This window comes from Ischnura elegans, chromosome 4 (genome assembly GCF_921293095.1).
Source record: "Ischnura elegans chromosome 4, ioIscEleg1.1, whole genome shotgun sequence".
NCBI classification, from domain to species: Eukaryota; Metazoa; Arthropoda; class Insecta; order Odonata; family Coenagrionidae; genus Ischnura; species Ischnura elegans.
The window spans coordinates 121,248,060-121,271,152 of record NC_060249.1 but is presented as its reverse complement, the minus strand read 5'-3'; the positions used below and the strand labels follow the sequence as shown (position 1 = coordinate 121,271,152).

The following is a 23,093-nucleotide window of genomic DNA, read 5'->3' as shown; positions in this document are numbered from 1 at the left end:
AGTACAACTAGTTTCGACGCAGCGGCGTCATCACCAGGTACAAGGGCTACAAATATAAAATAAGTCCTTAAATATCATAAAAATAATGTGATTTTAATTGGGGAGGAAAAGGGTATGTGGAGGGGTGACGTGTATGCTATAAATGTAATGGAAAACCCTCTTTCACTCCACTTATAAAGTTGTCATGGAAAATAACCAATAATGGGAGTTGTTTATGTTTGGGGGAACGAAAGAGACAGAACACGGAAGTTGATATAATCTTTTGTACTTAAAAAAGATAAAGAGGAAGATTAAAGAAAGTAAACAAAACTGTAAGTAGTGATAAGATAATTAATTCTATCGCTACAATTACGATAAGGGGTGGCTGGGAATATCTCTAGGAGGTGATGTGGCGTTGTGATCGGGTGGTGAGAGTTGTCTTGAAACTCACCGTAGTTGCACATAAGAAGGGATGCTAAAATATCATATACATATACTATAAGATCCTCTCTGTCCGTGAGATTAATTTCATGGAATAAATTTAAGACTTTTCAAACAGCATCAAGTGTTCGTAGTATCGAGTTACGACCCTTATCACTCAAATGCTCAACTCCGGTGAGGTGCACCAGTGCGGTGAGTGAAACGGTGTCACCTCGCCAGGCCGCACCTCGAACACGCGACAAAAGAAATGACATCCGGCGCAGAAATATTTGGCCCTGAATAACATACCGAAGTAAGCTGCACGATTCGTCATCAACTGCAACGGGCGTACAGAGAGCGTTGCACACAGCTTTTACATTAATTGCAAAGGGAGCCGCTTGAAACTCGGAGGCTTCATACCAGGCTTAGGTTACTAGAGACAGAAAGAACAGACATCTTAAAGATCAACACGGAGAACATCATCTTAAAACTCACTACATTTCGGCGTTCAACGGATGCAAGAGATACTTTGCCTAACGGATGATTCTAGGAATTTGTTTTTCTTCCGCGCAATAAATGAAGTCAATAAATGCCAGACGGAGCTCAGCCATATCACTCGCCCAAACGCGTACGTACAATGTTCAATTCTCTTAAAGGTAAACGGCCGAAATCCTAAAACCCCTGACACACACCCATTGGGGAGACTTGTGGGTAGTTATGTAGATGCAAATGTCGTGAGATACATTAATGGGGGCAGAGAAAAGCGACTAGTTTTAGATCATAACACGTCATAGCTTCTTTATTTTTTGTAAAATTTCAGAGATTTGTTAACAAAATTTCTTTAGGACTTAAAAGAAATATAATAAAATATCAGGATGAGTGACGAGGTAATTATAATATTATTAGCCGCATATATTAGTAAACATTCACGAACCGAATGAGAAACTAGAAAGAAACATTGAATTGGAAATGAACATTTATTAACCTATCAAGGGAATCGACATTCTCGACCCGAAACTTTCTACAGTTGTGTAGAATAGCGAAATAAGACAGTAAGGGATGATTATTATAAAACACAGTAAAACTTACATTTTCTTCCAATCATGGACTTTTGTAGCTAATAAACACAGCCATTCTTTCTCGGTTATCCACAATCCAGTGAATTTGGGCGGCTATTTTCTACAGGCGCCTTGAAGTTTCATTGCTAGGAATTGGATCGTATTTTTGCGATTTTTTGAAGGATTTTCATTTTATAACAGCGAAAAAATATGCAAGTGAGTTTTCATCGTCCTATGTTGCAAGGACACTTGACTATAGCATTGAAAATTCAGGCCAGGTTTATTGTAAAAATACTGAAGCCCAAAGTATTTTTGAAGCATCTTAGAATCTTGGGATGGAATCATAAGATTTCTATGTATATTTCTATGGCTTTTACACCGTGACTCTTACTTCTATAACTCTTCTATATATATAGAGGTGAAAAATGCGACACTATAAGGAAAAACGAACGCAAACGACTTAGAAAAGAAATTCCTTCGTAGATGATGTACTAATCACCAATTTCTTTTGTTTCCCTTTTTGTGCTGTAGCTTCAGTGATTAACTATTCGCGATTAACTCTTATGATCTATGGACGGAATTGGTGAAGGAAAATGATAATACGAGCGTTGTTTGTGACAAAAAATCTTAAGACTAAAATTAGCAATGTGAAAAAATTTTCAGGGACGTTCAATATTCAGAAACAGAGTGGAATGCAGGCTGTAAGCCGGGATGACGGAAGTTAAATCTTCTAAGAGCAAAGGTGTTGCGAAATATTTAAAAACGATATTATTTCTTCACACATTCGTTAGTATTTCACACAATTCATGCCGGTAAATAATTAATCGATCAAATTTTTAAAAAGTGCAAGATATCGCATTCAACTCGGAAATGTCTCGCTGCTAATGCAAAACTTAAAAATTTCTGATGGAACGGTTTAATTTGCACAATTTTCTCCCCATTTACTCAAGACATTTTCTACATGCGATTGTAAAAATATTCTTTCCTTAATTTTACGGTGGACTGAGATATATATAAATCCCAAGAGCTTCATCAGATAATACTGTTCAAAGACAATCTGAGCCTCTCAGAGGCACGAAGGGGTATATTGCGATGGTATGTCTTCTAATGCAAACTGACTATCTCCGCGATATATCATAGGAAAGTAAAGTACGAAAGAGCCTACTTAGTACACCAAATACCAAGTTGAATCGTTATAAGGAAAATATCAGTACTCAATTTCTGTCGCCTTCTCTTTAAAAAACTTGTTAACAACATTTACTAGACTTTATGATGATCGACTTTGACTCCATGATAGTCGTGCCAAATCTACACAACAATAAATTGAAAAAAGGAGCATTATGACCAGCTAATATATGTTATTATTATTATTTTTACAAAAACATAGTCACTGGCGGTGCCACAGGATACATTTTTATCGCGTGAATATTGATGGATGCGTGGTTTCGGGTCGTTTCTAGCCAAAGAAGTCATAATCTATTAGAACTTCATAGCGTGGTTATATATTTTGATCAAACATAATAGTGGCAATAGTTAATGAAACACCAATTACTAATAGTTTGGGGGTTAAGAACTTAGTACCTGGAATAATTGTTATCCTGATTAGTATCATGATGCATAGCAAAGAATCCCTTGTCATCCACCAATTTATTTCTATATTTTCCCCTGTCACTTCTACCTCACTCTTTTCACGTCGACTATCACTCACTGACACCCTCTTCGCCCCCTCCGCTTCGCCTCTGCTCCGATGACCTCTGCCATTGTTGAACCGTTTTCCCCAAATGCTCTTCCTCCCATTAGTATTCAACTATTCTCAGAAATCAACACTCCTCATGTTATCCATAAATGTTTGAAAGCGGTAGGTTGTCATCTAAAACTTTTTAACTAACCAATGATTACATTTTCTTTAAAACGTTTAAAAGTCCACCAAGATTCCTCAGTGACATACGCCCAATATATATGAATATTTCTTTTGAATAGTAAAAGCTTAAAAAATAGCAGACCCAAAGGTAAGGGCTAAAACTAAGAAACAGCAAATGCACGGCAGTAAAATTCCAGCGTTGGAAGTCCAAATATCCCCAATGATATGTTGTGGATGGAGTTAACGCTAAGGCGACAGATGAAGTGAAATATCAGGAAGTTACGATAACTTCAAACATGGGGAATGGGAACAAAGTATATTTTCTGCAGATTCAAAATGAAGGTAGGATTCGCCAATCATGTTGCAGGAAGGTTTTTGGATGAAGAAGTGAAAGGGGGAGGTGCTATTTAGCACTAGCCAGGCCGCACCCTGGATAGTGAAAGAAACACTAGCAAATTTTCATGTTTTCGGTTCATGATGCTAAATAACTGAAAATATGAGAGAACCGGTCATTTCCACCGAGTCAAAGGTGTGAAAGGCCTGACGAGGTTCTTTTTTGTGAGGCGAAAAGCCAAGCGCCTCTTTGCAGCGTTAAATGACATGCGACAGAAAGTAGTAACGTCCACCTGGATGACTTTTTTATAGGTCGATAAATCTCTCAAGTGAGCTTAACCCTTAGGCTGCGGGAACGTTTTTAAACGTTCTGCATGGTGAGTGCGGGAAAAACGTTTTTCTACGTTTGACCAGATTTTCTTACCACTGGCAGACTTTCCTCAGGATTTTATTGCCATCCTTTCCGCGGTTGCTTGAACTCGGCCCAACCTAGTGGCAGAGAGCACAAAGGCGTCTTTCGAGGACTGGATACCCTCACCACGGGGAGCGCTACCCAGATTATCCCTTCTTCGAGAGAGAGGTCTCTCTGCTCTCCGCGGCACATTCACGAAGAAAACAATTCCAATGAATCCTTACATTTCCTAGGAATTTTTTAATCTTGTCATTGTCCATTAGCCGGGGAAACTTATTTGAAAGCATTGGTTATTCTTTCTTATACTTTCGGTGGTGGGTTTGTCGCACCTGCGTAATTACCAAGGACATTTCTTTCCTTTGAGTATTATAATCTCGTTCTGGATTTCCCACCGAATGGGTTTCCCTTCGAATATCCTGTCTTTTCCACATGCTCTATTGATCTTTGCTCAGTTTTTCCAGAGTTTCGGTGGTGTACGTTTGCTCCTAATCAAGTACCTACTCGAGTGACTACATTTTGTGAATCTCTTCATTTATTTTCACTATGGATAGTGAAAATTTGCCATCTCGGCCAAAAAGGAGAAAGGTTTCTCTCGAGAATGATGTTCTCAATATTTTATTCGACTCTATTTGTGACAGTGAGGACGAAAAATTTTCCGATGTGTCTGTGTCTATCAGGGATACTGAGACGGATGAGGATGATGCAAATGAATCCGGCGATGGTGGTCCATTCAATTTGGCTGAAGACATTGAATCCGCATCATCTTCTTGGTCCAGGACTGATGATTTTACTCCTCATATTTTCCAGTTCGATAGCTCCTCATCTGGTGTAATATCGGACCACCTTCATGAGAATGCCTATTATAACCTTTATTATCCATTACCTTTACCTACCGCATCCAAACATACGTTCCGAATGCTCCCCAAAGTTCAAATCGGCTGAAGTATGGTTGAAATATTGAGGAATATGGTTAAAAATCAATGGATTTTTTTACTGTTTGATATCAAATCGCTCATAAAAATGTCATGCTGGCCAAATTTGAGGAAAAAAATTCATTTACATTTAATTTAGAAAAAGTAACGTTCAAATATTTTAATTCCAATTATGATTCTTAGAAAGGGCTCAATTGTATTCATGGTCTGTCGTCAGGGGGTAGGGTGGGTAGTCCCGGATTATGAGGGTCCACTACCTGCTAGACACACGCCCGGGGTCGACGGAAAAATATCTTCCCCGCTCATTTCCCGCACACAGTGGCAGAAAAATTTTGACGCTCCCGCAGCTAAAGGGTTAAAAGTGTCGTTGGTCTCGTAACTTTACGAAAAAAGTATTTCAGGCGCCCAGGTAATCAACAATAGTTAATGAATGCAGAAAAAAGTACGAAGCACGAGTGGATAAAATATTACAACCACCAATAATTATTTGAGAAAATCCTCGAGCTTATTGCTAAACAAAAATTCGTAAATTCACGAAAGAATTTCGTGGAATTTTGATGGAAGAGAATAAAGACAGATTGTGTGAGATTAACGGTAATTTATTTTTCTCGCATACTTCTCTTTTCTCATTCAAGCAGATGAAATGTATGAAAAATATATATGAAATACATCACACCCGCTTTACCACTACCTCAGCACACTACGAGAAATGATAGGAAATACTGGAATGCAAAACCTAAGTGCCGACATAAGAAACTTAATCACAGCTCAGGCATAGATTCGGTTGGGTATTAAACTAATATCCTTTAATTAAAAATAATAATTATAAATTGATTATGACCCCATTAAATCCATGAAATTGATTAATGCTAATGAATGCTACGTAGGAGTTAACACCAAATAAAGTGTTTTATAATATCCATGTCATATATGTCTCACTTATATTTCAGCGCACGAGGGTGACAGAGAAATTTCATGGACCACGAATCCAAGATAACTTCAGGTAATTTCTAGGTTCTTTACCCTTTTTTAGAGAAAGGACACTGACAATGAACACTTATTTCAGTGAGAAACACGGGAAACACAACTTGCAGGAAACGGTGCAGATGGTAGGTCACAACACCAGAGACCACACTTCGTTCACGAAAAATACAATTACTTAGCAGGGGCGCAGCTAGGAAATAAGGCTAGGGAGGTTTTAGGCGCAACTAATACTTATGTGTGTGGGGGTATTGCATACCCACCAGGGCAAGCAGGAGTTGCGGGGGCCCTCCTCCCGAAAATTTTCAAGAATAACGGTTCAAAATGGCTAGTTTTACGGCTTTCTGAGGGATATTTGATAAATTCTAACACTATTCTATGAGTAATACTGATCCAAATAAGTAAACTGGATTAAACTTTAAAATTTCTCTGAGCTCTAGGGGGGGTTTTATCCCCCTAAACCCCCCTAGCTGCGCCACTGTTACTGACAACGTGTTCTTTAAAAGAGTCTATTATATCCACCCACTTGTATGTATTTATTGAATCATACCCGAATAAGGGAAATTTTCGTCTACTCCCCTCAACTTAACGTTTTATATTATGTTCATTTAAAAAATAATACTTCCACCATTTGTATTCCCTATAAATGGATTACTTGACGCGCATTATTTGCATCCTTCACGAATGACGCGTGCAGCATGAACTTCGCTCGGTTCGCGTGGATCTGAAAGGAGGCGAGAGAAGCCTATACTGTCCCCGCCCCGCGCTACGTCTAAGTTTCCTAGGCTCACCCACCCACGCGCACTAAATAGTACATAGTTCATTCTCTAGCTTGCCCGTTACAGAAACGATGAAATGGGGGACAGATTTCGCCATGACAACCGCTACTCCTTAAAACCCTACAGTGAATGACTCTCAAGCCATGCAGTTTTAAATGTTCAAATAATAATTTTCGTAATTTTCATTCACGTAATTTTTTCGATGGTGAAAAAATAATTCTCTGAAAAAATCGACTTCTGCGCTCTGCATCCTCATCTGGACGCACCTTGCAGCATATATATATATAACTATATAGATATATACACTATAAAGATTAGATAGAAGGAGGAGCTCAAAAGATTCATGGCTGACGCAAATGGAAAGTAAAAATAGCCTCTCATTACAGCAGTGGTGTAACTATGGGGGGGACGAGGGGTCCCCCCCCCCCCAAAGCCTCGGAGAAATTTAAAAAATATTGAAAACTATTGTCTAGTTTTGACTCTTAATAACTACATCTGCTTAAAGTTAAATTTAAAATGCCAAAATGATGTAAAATGCACTGTCAGGCACGTCATTTTTTTTTATTTTCGCGGATCCCCGTTACCTGGGAGGGGGGTCACCACCCCAGGCCATTCCACTCCCCCCCCCCCCCCACCCCCAAAGCGTATTCCTAGTTACACCACTGCATTACAGTGATCGACTCCTTTATTTGTAAGACTTGAGTTTTTCCTTTTAATTTCCATGGTGATGTTCTTCTCATTTTCTATTGTTATTTTTGTGTGGATCCGCGCCTCTCGCTGAGTGTATTTTTCATACTGTATCTTTTTGTTAGCCTAATAATGTAATCATAGGGTTTACATTTTAGTTGATTATTACTTTCCACCTGGCTATTGGCCTATTCGCAATGTGTGTTTACGTAAAAAAACATACCCACCCATTTCCAAGCACCTTATTGGTGGTGCGTATTGTTTCAAGACGATGTAATGATAATATAAAGAAAATAAAACCTCATGTTATGCATATGAATTATGTTTTCACTGGATCTAAAGTTTAGAAGTACACGGTATGTTTGGGAACCTTGAGTGAATACAGCACCATTTCCAAGCACCATGCACCTCTAACACGCACAGAATAACAACATGGCTGCCTCTTTTCTAATGGGCACTGATATGCAGGGGCGCAGCTAGGAATGAAGGGGGGTTGTAGGCGCAAATAGACCTGAGGTGTGTGATATACCGGCCAGGATAAGCGGGTGGTGCGGGGGCCCACCCCCAGAAATTTTTTAAGATGAATAGTTCAAAATTGTGAGTTTTATGGCTTTCTGAGGGGTATTTTATTAATCCTTACACTCTTCTAAAATTAAATTAATCAAATTAAGTAAAATGGATTAAACTTAAAAGTTTCTCTCAGCTCTGGGGGGGGGGGGGGTTATCCCCCAAAACCTCCCCTCGCTGCGCCACTCCTGATATGCTAGCGCAGTGAGGGGCCTAAGGAAATTCTTGGCACAAAAATGAATCCCGTATCACGGCAAACACGTGAAATGTCTTGAGAGTGCTTAAAACAAAATAGTTCTCAAGCTTTGTACGGCGAACGATGAGATCCTGACAATTTGGCAAGAGGGACGGGATGAAATTCCGAAGAGAAACTATAAGGCATTTGACCACAAGGGAGACCATTGACCACAGACTGGACCAAGGGCAAAAGCATTGTACTCAAGCTCACGCCCTCTCACTTCAAACTGTCGAGATTTGAAATATGGAGCTCAATCGAGATGAACCATGAATAAACCGTTAAAAACCATAGGGGACAGACGAATGTTTGTATGACGAGAAACAGATTTAACAGACAGAAATAAATTCACATCAGGGCAGTATGCTTCCCGAATGCGGCTTTCTGGAACGAAGATAAGAATTTACGCGGTTCACGTTCTCTGCTTCGCCGAACGTGTCATGAACCCTTTATACGGTTTCCATGGAGAATAAAAGTGAATTTGGATGAATGAACATAAAAGACATCGTAAACAAAGCTTTCTTGAACGCGGATTCGCGCGACGAAGTGTTTTCGCAGACGATCGCAACACAATCTTTCGAGGAAAAATCATAACATATTATCTAAAACAAGGATAATTTTTATGACGATGACTACGGCTAGAATCACATCACGATAGAATAGAAATCAAGCACGTCTCTCGATGCCTGCAGACGCTGCGCTAGCAAGGGTAGGACGGAGAATATTATTCTTAAAGCCTGAATAAGACGTTCATTTACAACGAATAAGTTCGCGGATTCAGTCAATGTTGGGCATCACTGTCCATGTCCAACGTTCAAATGAAAGACATTGCTGACCGTCGCATCCCTAATGCCAACTAATGCAAAATATGATGGCCCCGCAAGATCGCTATTCGCCGCGGTTTCAAAAATGCATTGCCGCATTTCATGAAATCTAATGGTTCAGAAAACCATAGGCTCTAGTTTAGAACATGCAATTAGAAATTGAAAATATTATTTGATTGAGAAGATTATTTACTTGTAATGTAATCCGTAGATAGCGTTCGAGAAATCTGGGTTTGAATCTTATATTTCAGATTTTGAAAGAAAAGCTTTAAACTTTGTTTTTGCACTGAATTTTTTTATTAAAACCAGACCGTGGTTTCGACGGCTCTCGCCATCTTCTGATCCAGATAACCAGACGGTAACCATGGAAACCATGGTCGTGTTTAAATAAAAAATTCAGTGACAAAAGAAAGTTTTTAGTTATTCTTTCAAAATGTTCAGAAAATTCCAAAAATATTGCCGGAAACAACAAACTTATATATCTGCATTTACTAGTACTATTAAATACTTTTATAAACCTGTAAAGTCATTGTTAGTATTACTGAGGAACCATTTACTACATACTAAGCAGGTTGTTCACGACTGTCGTCGTTTTCCTGCACTCAGCTTCTCTTTTTCTCTGTTGTCATGACGCTCCTCTCATTCCTCTTGTTTCCATTCCTCTCTGCATTACCTCTACTCTCCAATGCACTCTTGGTCTTCCTCTAATCAGTCACTCTGAAGTATTTCAATCCATTTATTTCCTTGGGCCATAGGGTGCCACCTATCTTATCAACATGACCGAATCTAAGTAGTTGCTTCCTTTACACCTCTTCGATTTTATCTTTTCCCGATTCCATCATCTTCATATCTACATCATTTCTAACTTAAGTGCAAGCGTCCATCGCTAAACCTGGAAAGTTATTTATCTGCCATAAACCCACAAGTAAGTCAAACCCGGCTCCAAATCAAATAGCAGAGTATAAGTGCAATTTATTACCTGAATGATGGGCTATCAGAATAATTATAAAAGATTCTGGTTAGGAAGAAGCAATCGATGTAAAATACGTTCATACGGCACAACAAAATGGAAGTTCCTATGGTTTCGGTTCAGCTGTAGGTACACGAGCACTTGAAGAGCTCAATTTTCAATCATTTATTTACATACTTGGAACGACAAAGTGCTGGAAATGGTGGGTGAGGAGAGCAAGCTTCATGATGAGATACGGAGAAGACAGAAAGTATGGATGGAGCGAATACTTAGCGGGGAGGGGATGTTGAAAATGGTGTTAGATGGTAGAATGTTGAGTAAACGATGGAGAGGAAGGAAAAGAATAGGATTTTTAGATAGATTGAAAGGGTTTAATGTGAATTGAAGAGGGAAGTACATGAATGACAGGGAGTCTGATCAGTATAGTCCTTTCTGACTCCATGGAAACCTACCTTAATCCGTAGAATACTTTAATAATAATTATTAAAATACTTAATTTATTTAAGAAATATCTTACGTATTTCGCCAGTATTTAAATATGAATGGATTGAATCCGAGGATATCAATAGCATGAAAATAGCTAGGCATCATTGATAAAACCGCCGTACTTTTCTATGGATTATCAAAGCTAAAGGCGCAGGTCTATACTAGAACGTATTTGCAGTTGAGAATGGATGGAATCGGTCCATCATAAATGAAAGGGATATTGCCGGACCAACCGAAGAACTTTGTTAACTACATGGCGCGTTTGCATGCCTTCGCATCATTTGAAGAGTGTATTCCGTCTTCCGTCCATTTACAGCGATGGTATTTGGCGAGGGGGCACTGATAAAACAAAAATTGTTGGATAAATTGAAGGGTGGGGAAGAAGATGAGGCAACGACTCCTAACGACACTGAGGAAGTCATAATAAATAAAACATGGAATCTGGCAACACTATTCCGATGAATAAATAAATAAATTCCGGTGAATTCCGATGGCTAATACATGAAAAACAAGGCATAAAGTGGTATCTATTTTGTTCAAATATTCCTTTCAGTAAAAATTACGAGTAACTTGTGATTTCAAAATAAAGCCTCGTCTGGTACAAGTAAGGTGGAAGCATTTTCCAATGTGACACTAAATATAAAATCTGACTATACTTAATCTTATGATCTTATGACTAAATATTTCAGAATAAGTATTCGAGGAAGATCTTTCAAACGAGATGAATGGCAAAAAAACTTCTGGTATAAGCGAAAAAAGTGAACTTCCCACTAAGGGAACATACTTATGGATATGAATTCACAAAGAAAGTATTTGAATTTTCCTCCAAAGGCTTTCCATTAGCTAAAACAAGAACAAGACATCGAACCTACGCGGTGAATAAATCGAAAGGACCAATAGATAATGGAGTTTATAAATTGGAGGATACTGAAGTCAATGCCCTGAGCGAATTTTCTTGAGCGGTAGCTATTCGAAAGCGGACACGAAGTCGATGGATCGGGAAAAATCGAAGTCTCCTGTGTAGAGAGAAAGTATCCAATTGAATGATAAAAAGTCCCTGTCAAAATGATATACTTTTACGCCCCAAGTCATTACCTTGCAGCGGAAATCTACATCGCACTCGTAAATAAGTGCACCAGAAAATAATGTTAGAAAGAAAATGATTTTAAGCACATATTCTCCTAAGATTCCAAAAGGTTATGTGCAACTAGCGTTGACAGATTGATGAATGAGATGGCTTTTTATGCTTACTTGCCCTTAAGCATACCTGTAAAAAACGATTAAAAAGCGATTGAATACCATTATTCGAAAATTTTGTACAAAAGTTGATTAATCAAACTGATTGCTTAGGTTGCTAGATTATAGTTTTGTTCGCTCAGGAATCTATCATAATTTTATTTAAAGATGTTTAAGGCAATCGAACAGTATATGAATACTTTTCGCGTAAATTTAAAATTTACCTGTGCGGGTTCATTTTTTTGTCTTTTAGGCTCTTTGCGCGAAATGAAGATTAATCGTAATTTTCACCCGTTATATTTCCGTTGGTCCACATGAAAATACGCAGCTTTTATGCAATTAGAATAAATTATTCGAAAAAATCTATTACTTCGATCCACCCTAGTAATCAGCAGCGACTGTATATAGCGCTAACTAAAATAATGAACACCTCGGTCCTGAAATTAAGTATTACCTTTTCTCACGATCAAATGATCCCTGGAACTAGCGTAATATATATAAATTTGCGTTGTATTTTTTACTAATTACGATCTTCAAATAATCATTGAACCTCTCTATAGCTTATGTCGGAGACAATATTTTGATTATCATAATCAGCATTGAATACTTCGAAAAATATACTATCGCTACCGCTAGGTAATTTATTGACTAGTAGCTAATGTGTTAAGTATCAGATACAACAACAAGACCCCCTCACTGATCCCAAATTGTATTTTCTACCCTTTTCCAAACAGGCATGCTGCCGGAGTGAGCAAAAGACTCTGGCACGCAGCTAGAATGATCTTTAAGCATCTCAACAACCATCTATCCGCGATCCTGAGCGGCGGTCATGGAAACGTACGTAATTAACATCAGCTATTCTGCAAAATTCCTTAGAAGATCCAAAAAGGAAGCAGAATTGCTGCCAAAAGATGTTTTAGCTGTACTTTTAGAACTAGAATTTGGTGACTGGGGTGAAACTTAAGAACTGGGTGACAATCGATTTCTAAGTTTTGTGGTGACTCCAATTACTATAATCCTAATTTTACACACACAACCAATTACAATAATGATTGTATCATATAATAATTTGAAACTTACTTTGCTAGGGTGGTCTCTACTTTTTGAGTTCACTAATTCCCAAATCACTAGCAATAATGGTTCGCTCTCCATTGGACCATGAATGCAGAACCCGTAATTATGAATGCTTGCGTGTAATTCCTGTAAGTCTTTTAAAGCTCTTCTTGTAATTATAGATTTTAATAATACTATTGCTATTGAAAATAACGATGGAATGGTATTTTATTTGCATACATTTTTCACTTCTTAAATACATTACTTCAATCAAATCACTTATTCAAATTTTAGTTCAAAATTCTACGAGTTTGGACAAAACTTTGACGTTAGTTGTTCACAATTTAAGTGAAAAATATTTCCACGAAAACAATATGAGCGATGAGCTATCTTATCTTCCAATAACCTCGTGAAAAAGGTATTGGTTATGATCGACAAGACAATGCCATATGTGAGTCTCAAACCACTTATTCACAAGAGAATTATATTGATTTTGAACAAATATTTCAGAATATAATAATCGGAAATGAGATGCATAACCATTCTTAAAGATAATACTTTCTCAGTTCTTTGAATTTGAAGAGTTTTAAGCGACGAAAGCGCCATTTTAAGGTTTTGGCCAGGATTTCGACCAAATTTGCCGCAGTACGGCTGGATGATAGGAGCGGGTAACCACACCACCGACGGCTAAGAACTTCCGCGCTTCTGTGTGTCTGCAGAGGACAACGGCACCCGAGCGATTCGGGAATCCGCAGCTCGAAAGAGCCGAAAAGGGTGGCCTCTGTCGGAATGGAACGGAAACCGGGAGGGGCGCTTTAAATGCAACTGGCCGGTCAGAGGTCGACAGCAAAAGAGGCCTCCCTCCGGAGGGCGAGAATTCGAGAGCGACTGGTTAGCGAGTCGAGGAATGCGATCTCGCGTTTTTCAATCGATGATCGAGATGATTTCGAGGTGCGAAGGAAGAAGCTCGGGCGCTCAAGAATAGTCAGTCAGAATGGTGTTCCCGTGTGGCCCCACCGTCGCTTACAGAGCACAACACGGCCCAGCCTCCCTTCCCCCTCTCCCCCCCCCCCCCGCAGCCCCCACCCACCACCCCATTCGGAGGCGATGTAATGGCGGCCAGACGAACGAGCAGATTCCAGAGTGGAGAGGCGGCCGGGAAGAGAGCAGAGCCACGGAGACAACCAGCCTTCGAAAAATCATGGCGGACACCCAATCACTCGCAATTAAACAATTTCCAATGATGAACAAACTGCTCGGCATGAAAAACCCTACCCTCACACTAACTTCACGTTACAAACCAGTTGATATCGCTTCAAGCGACGAAGATTTTTGGAAATCTTTAATAGAAGGTGACTGTTGCTGTCATTCAAGTGTTGAAATCAATTATTTATCAAGTCCAGCACATGTGCACAAAACTTTTCTGGTAATATTAGAGGGGAAGAGGTGGTTCCAGGGGGTTCCACTAGTGAAGGGGGTCCGCATAAAAAGACCTCTTCGGAAACATTTCGGGGGTGGGGGATTGACCTCCCCAACCCCCAGCGAATTTCAATCAATTACATCACTTCGCTTCACTCATCTTCGCTCCACTCATCAAAACAAATGCTCGACTTGAATTTTCAAGAGTGGCTGTAAACTATAAACGTACTATTTAAGAGTAAAAGTAAATAATACGTTAAACGTCACGGAGGCACTCCTAGCAACGGGCAAAACAGCGAGCAGTGCGTGTGTTTGATTTTTCTACAGCAAAGAATGGTTCGCTACGACTAGCATGCTTGCAATTGGAGGGATAATTGCGACGGTATCGTCAATTCCGTGGTCCTCCGTGCAAAGAAAGCATCCACGACGATGCGAGGAGCAGGCTGGAAATACGAGTTGGGAGCCTGTTTCCCTCCAACGCGCACGGCTACCACGGCCGCATGCATGAATTAGTTTCGGAAAGAATTTATGTAGAAAAAAACTAAGCGGACGTTGGGTGGAGGGAGGGCCATCTCTCCGCGAGACGGCAACAAACAGCAAGCGCAAAGCAGATGCTGGGAGGATTCACGTCACAAGGGAGGCGAGCCTGCAAACGCATCATCGCGAACACCTCGGGACACGCAAGTTCTGAAACTCACCTTCACTCGTCGCTATTCCAATATGGTAAAAACACTTCCAAAGATAACACGATAATCCAGAGTAAAATGCACGATCACTCACGAAGCACAAGGCAAAAAAATAATATGCCGATTCTTGTATAGTAGGACACCAATGATGATCCAACGGGCACTAGAGGACTGGCACCAATGCCACTTGGCCTTTCTTCGAACACTTCATTGCTAGGTGCATTTATCCCACACACTCACCCACGACACATTCATATCTACATTATCATTTTCCACGCGTCGGAAACACTTTCACTTGTATCCCACAACACGGAGTGCTCTATCGTCGACCACTCACACACCACGCGGAATATTGTCGAGGCGGCGATCTCAATAGATCCAGCAGGGACCCATCGCAACGAACGCACTTGTTATTTGGGGCCGACAGCGTATTCACACACACACCTGTACAAGCGTCGCACGGCCTCTCAGCGGCTAGCAGCCCCACTCACTGGCCGCGCAGGGGGGAGGGAAGGGGGCCGGCGTTCCTGCGAGGGCTCCGAAGGGAGATCTCGGAACCGGTCGCTCTCCCCCCGCAGCCCGAAGGCGAGGAGGGAAGCCGGAGAGCGAGGGGGGGGGAGTTCGGAGGGGGATGGTGTCTGGGGAGTGGCAGTGGAGGCAGCGGGATGCGAAGCCGGCACGGATGCAGCAGCGGCCCGGGACGAGGGGGCGAACGACTGGGCGCCGCGACGCGCTCAAGAGGGCGGGCGTCGGCGCGGCTCGCTTCCGAGTCTCCCCGCTGGAGCCCCGCGGTCACGTGACCACCGTCCCCCAATGAAGGGGCGAGCACTGGCTCTCCGCCATCGTGCATCTTCCCCAGCGGCGGACAGGGCGAGAGGAACACATCATTGCGATGCGGGAGTTCCGGCTTCGACGACCGAGCGCACAATTTGGCCTCAAGAGCAAAGCACATGCAGACAGGCGTTCAAGTCTCCGCACGCAAGGCGGAGACTTCAACGTCCGAAAAAAGTTTCAATGAGCGCACTTCGTCAGGAGTACGGCGCGAGCAATCCAGGAGTATAAACAGAGCCACCATATTTTACGCCACAGAACTATGGATGCCACTGGCTGGAAAATTTTTCTAGGATTGCAAATCAATTATATCTCTTTAGGGGCGAGTAAAGAGCCTCTGGAGCTCAATGGCGAATTTCTACCTGCATTACCCTCATCCAAATGTTGGCTATCCTCTTGAACGGAGCCAAACTGTGCTTACTCCTGACTCTTGCTGGCTCCTTTCCAGACACAGTTATGGAGCATCATCTTAATTACATAAAATAATAAATTCTAATTAATATTCGATGTATTTTGCTACCAGTACATAGCCTCAGGACGTACACGATTGGCCAGTCTTGCGCTTGTTCTGTTACTAGGCTGACATTGAGAGTATATCCATATTTGCATGTTGAGAAAGCTCTCCAGCAAATAACAGAATGTAAAATACCGTTTATGAGACAATAATTCAGAGAAGAGAGAGCTACCAGAATTTAACAGTACATAAGATTTTCGCATATTTATTTTTAATCTTTTCCAACAGTCCACGGCTTGGTACTTAAACGATTTTACGTCTCAAATTGATAGATCACCCTGCATATGATGGAGGTGAATTAAATGTTGAAAATGAAATGCCAAATGCTCAAAATAGCGTAGGCAATTGGGATATATCAAGCAAGAGGAAATCAATAACGCTCATAGTAAAATAACAATAAATAGAAAAAACGTTTCATGATCCTACTTGGATTGCGAAGAGGATAAAAAATTGCAGCGTTACATATTCGACTGAGTAGAAGCAGTCCATTGCGGAGACTCAGGAAATGATTCCGTCAAACGTAAACTTAGTTCTCGATTCCAAAAAGGAATAGTGCAATCAAAAATCTCAATACTTTTGCATCGGCATATTTTAGATTTATTTAAAATGCAAGGATTGGTAGCACATCCACAGACAACTGACGGATACACAGAAACGAGAGACTGAACAGAGATACTATATTCTATTGCACTATTTCTTTTTGGAATCCATATTTATGAACTGGTAGTAAAATACTTATTGTAATGCTAGAGCAGGTTCAAAAGAGATTTTTAAGATTTCTATATTTTGTATTATATCATGTGTATCCGCTTTTCGAAAATTATGTTTGTTATAGAGATTTGTTATGAGTGTTTGGTCTCCATATCCTGCAAAATAGAAGAATCATAAACGATCTGCTGCTTCTGCATGATGTCATCAATAAGGGCCTATGGTATGAGTTACTGAAGGAAATAAAAATAATAGTTCCAAATGTTAATAGCCGGTTTAAAAGAACATTTTATATATCAAAGGTTAAAACAAATTATTGTTCCAATACGCCAATACGAAGGATTTGTGTAATATATAACAAAAATTTCAACGATCTAGACTTGTATCAAAAGAAATACTGCTTTGTAAAAGATGTTAAGAATATGTTTCGCGACTGTGATAGTATTTGGTTAATAGTTTTCAGCATTTGTTATCATGATTGTTACTATTTATGGCTGTGACCAATTTATTTTCAATTTTTTTTGTAGTTATATTCTTGTATTGTTTGCCCAATGATTATGTATATGTTGGGCGAACATTAAACATAATAAATAAATAAATATTCTTTATTATTCACGATGAGTCATTAGATAATAAGACATAATAGCTGAAATTCGATAAGAACGAATTCTTCTCCATCCTAAGGATAAACCATGTTAAAGTATGAAATAAAGTCACCATTGATTCAGGCGAAGCTTATGAACATGCATAGTTGGTATAAGACGTTTTTATATTTTTCACTGAGATTTATATCTTGGAGGTAATTTAAAGGCAAAGTCATTTGATTGACCCAAGTGCTCGATGCAATAGGCGATCATCCTCTCTTAAAGGCTTACTAAAAATAGCGAGTGGAATGCCCTCATCAAAATTTGTGTCGACTAAAAGCTTTATTCCTAGAGCAGAGTCAAATCAAGTGACTTTAAAGAGAAATTTAACTGTTTCTACTGGAATGGATTTCATAGCAGTGGCGAAGGGAGGGGGGTTTTGGGGGATAAAACCCCTTCCAGGGCTCAGATAATTAAATAAATAATCAGATAAGTTAAATCCATTTGACTTAGTTGGATTAATATTGCTTATAAAATACTGTAAATGTTAATCAAATATCCCTCAGAAGGCCGAAAAACTCACCATTTGGAACCATTTCTATGAATATCTTGTGTAATGTTGGGCACAATATGGTGGAAGTTCTTAATATTATTAAAATTAGACATTGCAATATTTCTGAAAATTTTTCTAGGGGGTGGAGCCCACACCTCCCGCTTACCCTGGTGGGTATTCCACACCCTCAGACACCCCAATGTTTTGCGCCTAAAACCCCCCTAGCCTTAATTCCTAGCTGCGCCCCTGTTTCATAGAAATTAATTTGCAGTAGTTGCATTGATGAGAGACACGACACAATTCGCTTATCGGTGCGTGATTGGCAAAAGATCCATCTAAGGAGCCACAGGGTAAGGTGTAGTGGACAAGAGTGGAAGAAAAAAAGTCATTTTGATGCGAAACGGACCTACCGGAGACCATCTCCATTGGCACTCGAATCGGGGGAGCATCGTTCGAGCCCAGGTTGAGTCTTACCCTCCCTCAGCTTATCAAAATGGAGGGCTATCAACAGAATCCACGGAGGCATTGTGGAAGCCGAAGGGCAGATGAGGCGCTCCTGGCGTAGCCTCTACGCAACGCGGTAAGAATGACACAGCCGGCATCTGAAATTCCACGCACAAATGCCTATACGTGAGGCCGTCAGTATAATTTCAAGGGCTTTCAAAATGTATGTTGGGCCTTCCTCAAGTCACATTGTGCGCATGATTATAGTAACGGCAGGAACGTTGAAAGACTGCTACATTCACAGGATCACAACGGAGATTAAACTCTTAAAAAGACTTTGAATGCCAAAATTGGCTTATTCATTCAGTTCAACTTATACCTCGAGTTCTACATCTTTCTGATTTGGCGGATTAAGATGGGCGCACCCCCCAACCCCACCCCCCCAAAATTTCAGTAAGATTGAAAAGATGGTAATTTTTAAGGTTGCTCTCCGATGTGAGTTTTTATTTCACCAGCTTTAAAAAAAAAACAATTCTAAAAAAATAAACGAATATCTAAAACTGAAGTGACTACGGATATCAGATGTCAGACGTATTATCGCCGCTATTTATTGCATATCACCAAGGCGCAATGGTAAGTAATGAACCCCCACCCCCTACTAACCTTACGACCTTAATCCGCCCCTGAAATCCACAAAAATGTTCGAATCTACGAATTTCAAGTGTTAATCTGACCACAAACTCTTAGCAATTGAAATAGAAAATGAGTATAGAGAATGATACATGTATGTATCATAAAAAATACACTTAAATCGACTTAAACGTTCTACTTTCGACGCTTATTGCGTCATTTTCGGACATTGCTACTGGATCACGTTGAAACTTGACCAGTACCAGCACCTGACCTTAAAGCAATAAGCTTCGAAACTACTTTTACTTGCTTGTACTGACATGGGCAATCCCAGAATCAAAATTAGGGGGGGGCAAAACTAGCCGTGATCGTTCATGTTTTAAATTTTTTGCGCAGAAAAGGTTAATTAAACCAAAATTTTAAGGAAATTTCGACAGCAATTCATTAGTTTTCATAATTTTTTGCTTGAAAAAAATAATTATTTTTATTTTAGTTCCAAGTCTTATACTAATATCATTTTTCTTCAAAAGGAAAATTTGTTCATAACTTTTGTTTTGAACTAAATTTATCTTCGCTTCTTGCAGTCGCTCCCCCTCCTACTGGGTACGCTCATGAGTACTGATACTAACCAAGCTACAACTTGCTCTAGTGCAAGTTCTTGAAGACGTAACAATAAGCGTCGAAACCACTATTAATGTTGATTCAATTTAAGTGCACATTTACAATACAATTTCGAATTATTTCGAGTTGCAATTTCACCCGACATCGTACCTCATACGGTTTAAATAGGAGATGAAACAAGCATGAGCACTCCATAAAAATCGTACACTTTCCAGAGAGTCAAAAGCAGTTCCAATATGTCTCACGATGTTGGTGAGAAAAGTTTGTAACGCAGCCATTACAATTTTACGCGAAAGCTTTCCATTTATAGAAAGCTAAGAATTATCTCCCATCCACAACTAAAATTGATTGTAATTACTGTGAAAATGAGAACGAACATCCGAGCAGTCTAAAAGCACACGAAGAGAAAATGCGTCCCAGGGGGGCTGAAAAATGATTCTCGCATAATTTTCCCTGGTGAAAATTGAGAGAGAGAGAGAGAGAGAGAGAGAGAGAGAAAAGGGAAAGTTTTCAATTCAATTGATTAAATTTAGAAAAAATGTTGCATCGCCTGATGCATTTCACACAGTATTGTTGAGAAGGATGCTTATAAATTTTACCTGTCGGCTTGGCTAACGATGGTATATTACGCAGCACTTGCATTTAAAATGAAAGTTATAAGATAATATTAAGGAAAAACTGAGTTTATGAGTTAAATAAATCAGTATATAAACCTAGAAATATCATAAAATAAGTACTAAATTGGATTCCGATCCTGTCCGCGTTATCATCATGACGATCTCTCCGCGTAGATTGTGATATGTCGATGACATTTCGTACGAAAACCGAACACCACAACACATTGGTTCACAACAGCGCTGTGAGAACCTTCGTCAAAAACTGGAAACGTTTGTCACACATAGAATTCAGTGAATAAGCATATTTAAAGCAATCGGCGATTATTTAAAACGAAAAATAAAACTCGAATGACTGGCTTTTGGGGATCTGTGGCATTCTTTGATACCAATTGAAAGAAATGAACACCTGTTCCGTGCTACTAGGATTAAAACCGTGGACTTAGACAGACAAAAAATTGCCCATCTCAGCGTTCGCAGACGAAAAAACGAATAAAGTCTCCATCCAAATGTCGTAAGACAGTATAAAAATTACATGCACAATTTTTGACGCTGGAGAAAATTTTATTTTGCTGGCATATAAACCTCAATAATAAACAAAAGTTATATGGTAACTGAAAATCGATTACATAGTGAGCGATAAAGGAATGCACTGCCTTTATTAATTCATCTACCTTATAAAAATAAAAGCCGCATATTTCAAATGGTAGTAAAAAAGAGGAACTCCTAATGAAATCCCTCCATCGATCTCTGATCCAAAAAGGTTGTCCAATCAGAGAGGCACATGATGATACGGATTGTCACCCCTTTAAATAAGAGGGTTTCGCGTTGAATATAACACAGCCCAACAATGAAAAAAACTTTTTTACTGAAAACACCTTATTCTTATGTTTTTAAAGTTGCTGAATCCAAATATGATGGTTTTAAAGTTGTATCACCCACCATTTATTCACATTTTACAGTTAAATTTATGAAATCAAGCAATATTTTTAGAATTTAACAGCTATTTATAGTTATAATAAAATTGAAAAAGCAGGTCTGATGAACGAAGATAATGGGGATTACTGTTGGTACTTCACCGAGAAGTTCAGCAAGCGATTCATCGCAGAAATAGCTACACAAGAAGCTTCAAGGAGAAAAGGGAAATAATATGTAGGCCAATTCCAGTTGGCAAGTAAACCCTGTATGATCATGCTGTAGTAAATACAAACAATTTTATCACGATGTAGTGAACAGTAAATGCAAACAATTTTATGATGTAACACGGTGTTTCATTGATTTCCCTGTATACCGTATTACAGTAAGCTGATAAATGTTATTATTTCTAAAACAGCGTTAAATTTTATAAACTAAAGGAGGTAAAAAGGCTCTTCTCATTTCAAAAATAAACCTCATTCCATTACCTCATTCCTTTGATCCGATATTGACCTTTAACGAACTTGAACAAGATTTTGCATTCGTGATTTTTTCTGTAAGTTTAGATGTCAATGGTGAAATATTTCTGCAGTTACCGCGTCCACAAAAAAGTTGAATAGAATCTAGATACGCGGAACCAATAAACTGGATTAAAACAAAAGGTTACTACCTACATTCAAGTGATCCAGATCTGATTCATAAGCTCAAGGACCGCCAGTATTTTTGGTATCCCAGGTAAAAACTAGTACACACCCTGTTACCCTATTTTCGAACGAGAAGAAAAGTATACATGCTTAAGAAAATATCAAGTGACTTTCAGGCGGGTATTATAATGTGTATGAACGGGAACCATTCATGAATCTGTTGAATGAAGTGCACACCAGAGTGAGAAAAGAGTAGAGCAAACAGTAGACGCGTAGATAAGGAGGAAAAACATAGTTCCCAGCATCAAAAATCTTCCATTAGGAATAATGGGGAGTTTGCCACTGACCATTAGCGTCACACGCCTCATGAGTCACGCCACGCATGCGCAACTCAGAACAACTACCTCGAAACCACGTCAAGAATGGGCTCCTCAGGTAAATATGCAAACACCGTGACGTCAGTTGCTTGGCTTTTATGTTTGTTTGTATATACCAACCGTCTCGATCGCAAAAAAAGGCGTTTTATTCGTATACGTGTAGCATGATCAAAAGGGCGGGAGACAGCGTCTGCGCCGCCATCTCTCGGATGTCCACATAACTTCTTCCTGCCCATCTCACTGCGCCCACAGCGGAGTGCAGAAGGGTCGACATTTTTTGGCCATTTTTCCGACTTGAAATGATTTTTCGATTATAACAGCTCTTTCGAATCCAATCCACTTGTGCATCAAACCTTTCCTTCCTTCCACTCTCGATGACCTTCTCTCACTTCGAGATTTGAGAAACTTGCTTAATTTCACTCGTAAATTCCTCGAGGAATCTTTTTATCTTTCGCATCATTTATTAAATACACCACGACATTTGTAAATAAATCTGCACTAATGAGAACTATTTAACTTACTTTCAATATCCATATGCCCAATGACCAGCATATCTCATCTGGTGATCCAAAATAAGAATGTGGTTACGTCTTTGCATTGAAGTCGTTTCATAAGTCGAGGCACGTACCAAAAAGCTATTATAATCTTCAGCAAGGTAGCATTTAAGGCCCATAAACTTCATGGATTTCTAATTGTTCCTGCCTGTTACAAACTAAAGCGGCTTCCAATAACAGAGATCT

The 23,093-nt window shown here is 39.6% G+C and overlaps 1 protein-coding gene across 1 annotated transcript in view; it reads right to left on the bottom strand.

Annotated features, from left to right (window-relative positions):
* Window positions 1–15,393, bottom strand: part of LOC124157977 (protein dachsous) — a 284,929-nt gene extending 269,536 nt beyond the window's left edge. Inside the window, exon 1 of the mRNA XM_046533108.1 lies at window positions 14,931–15,393. The gene's annotated coding sequence lies outside the window, so the exon portion shown is untranslated. The remainder of the gene's footprint in view (window positions 1–14,930) is intronic.
* Window positions 15,394–23,093: the final 7,700 nt, after the last annotated feature.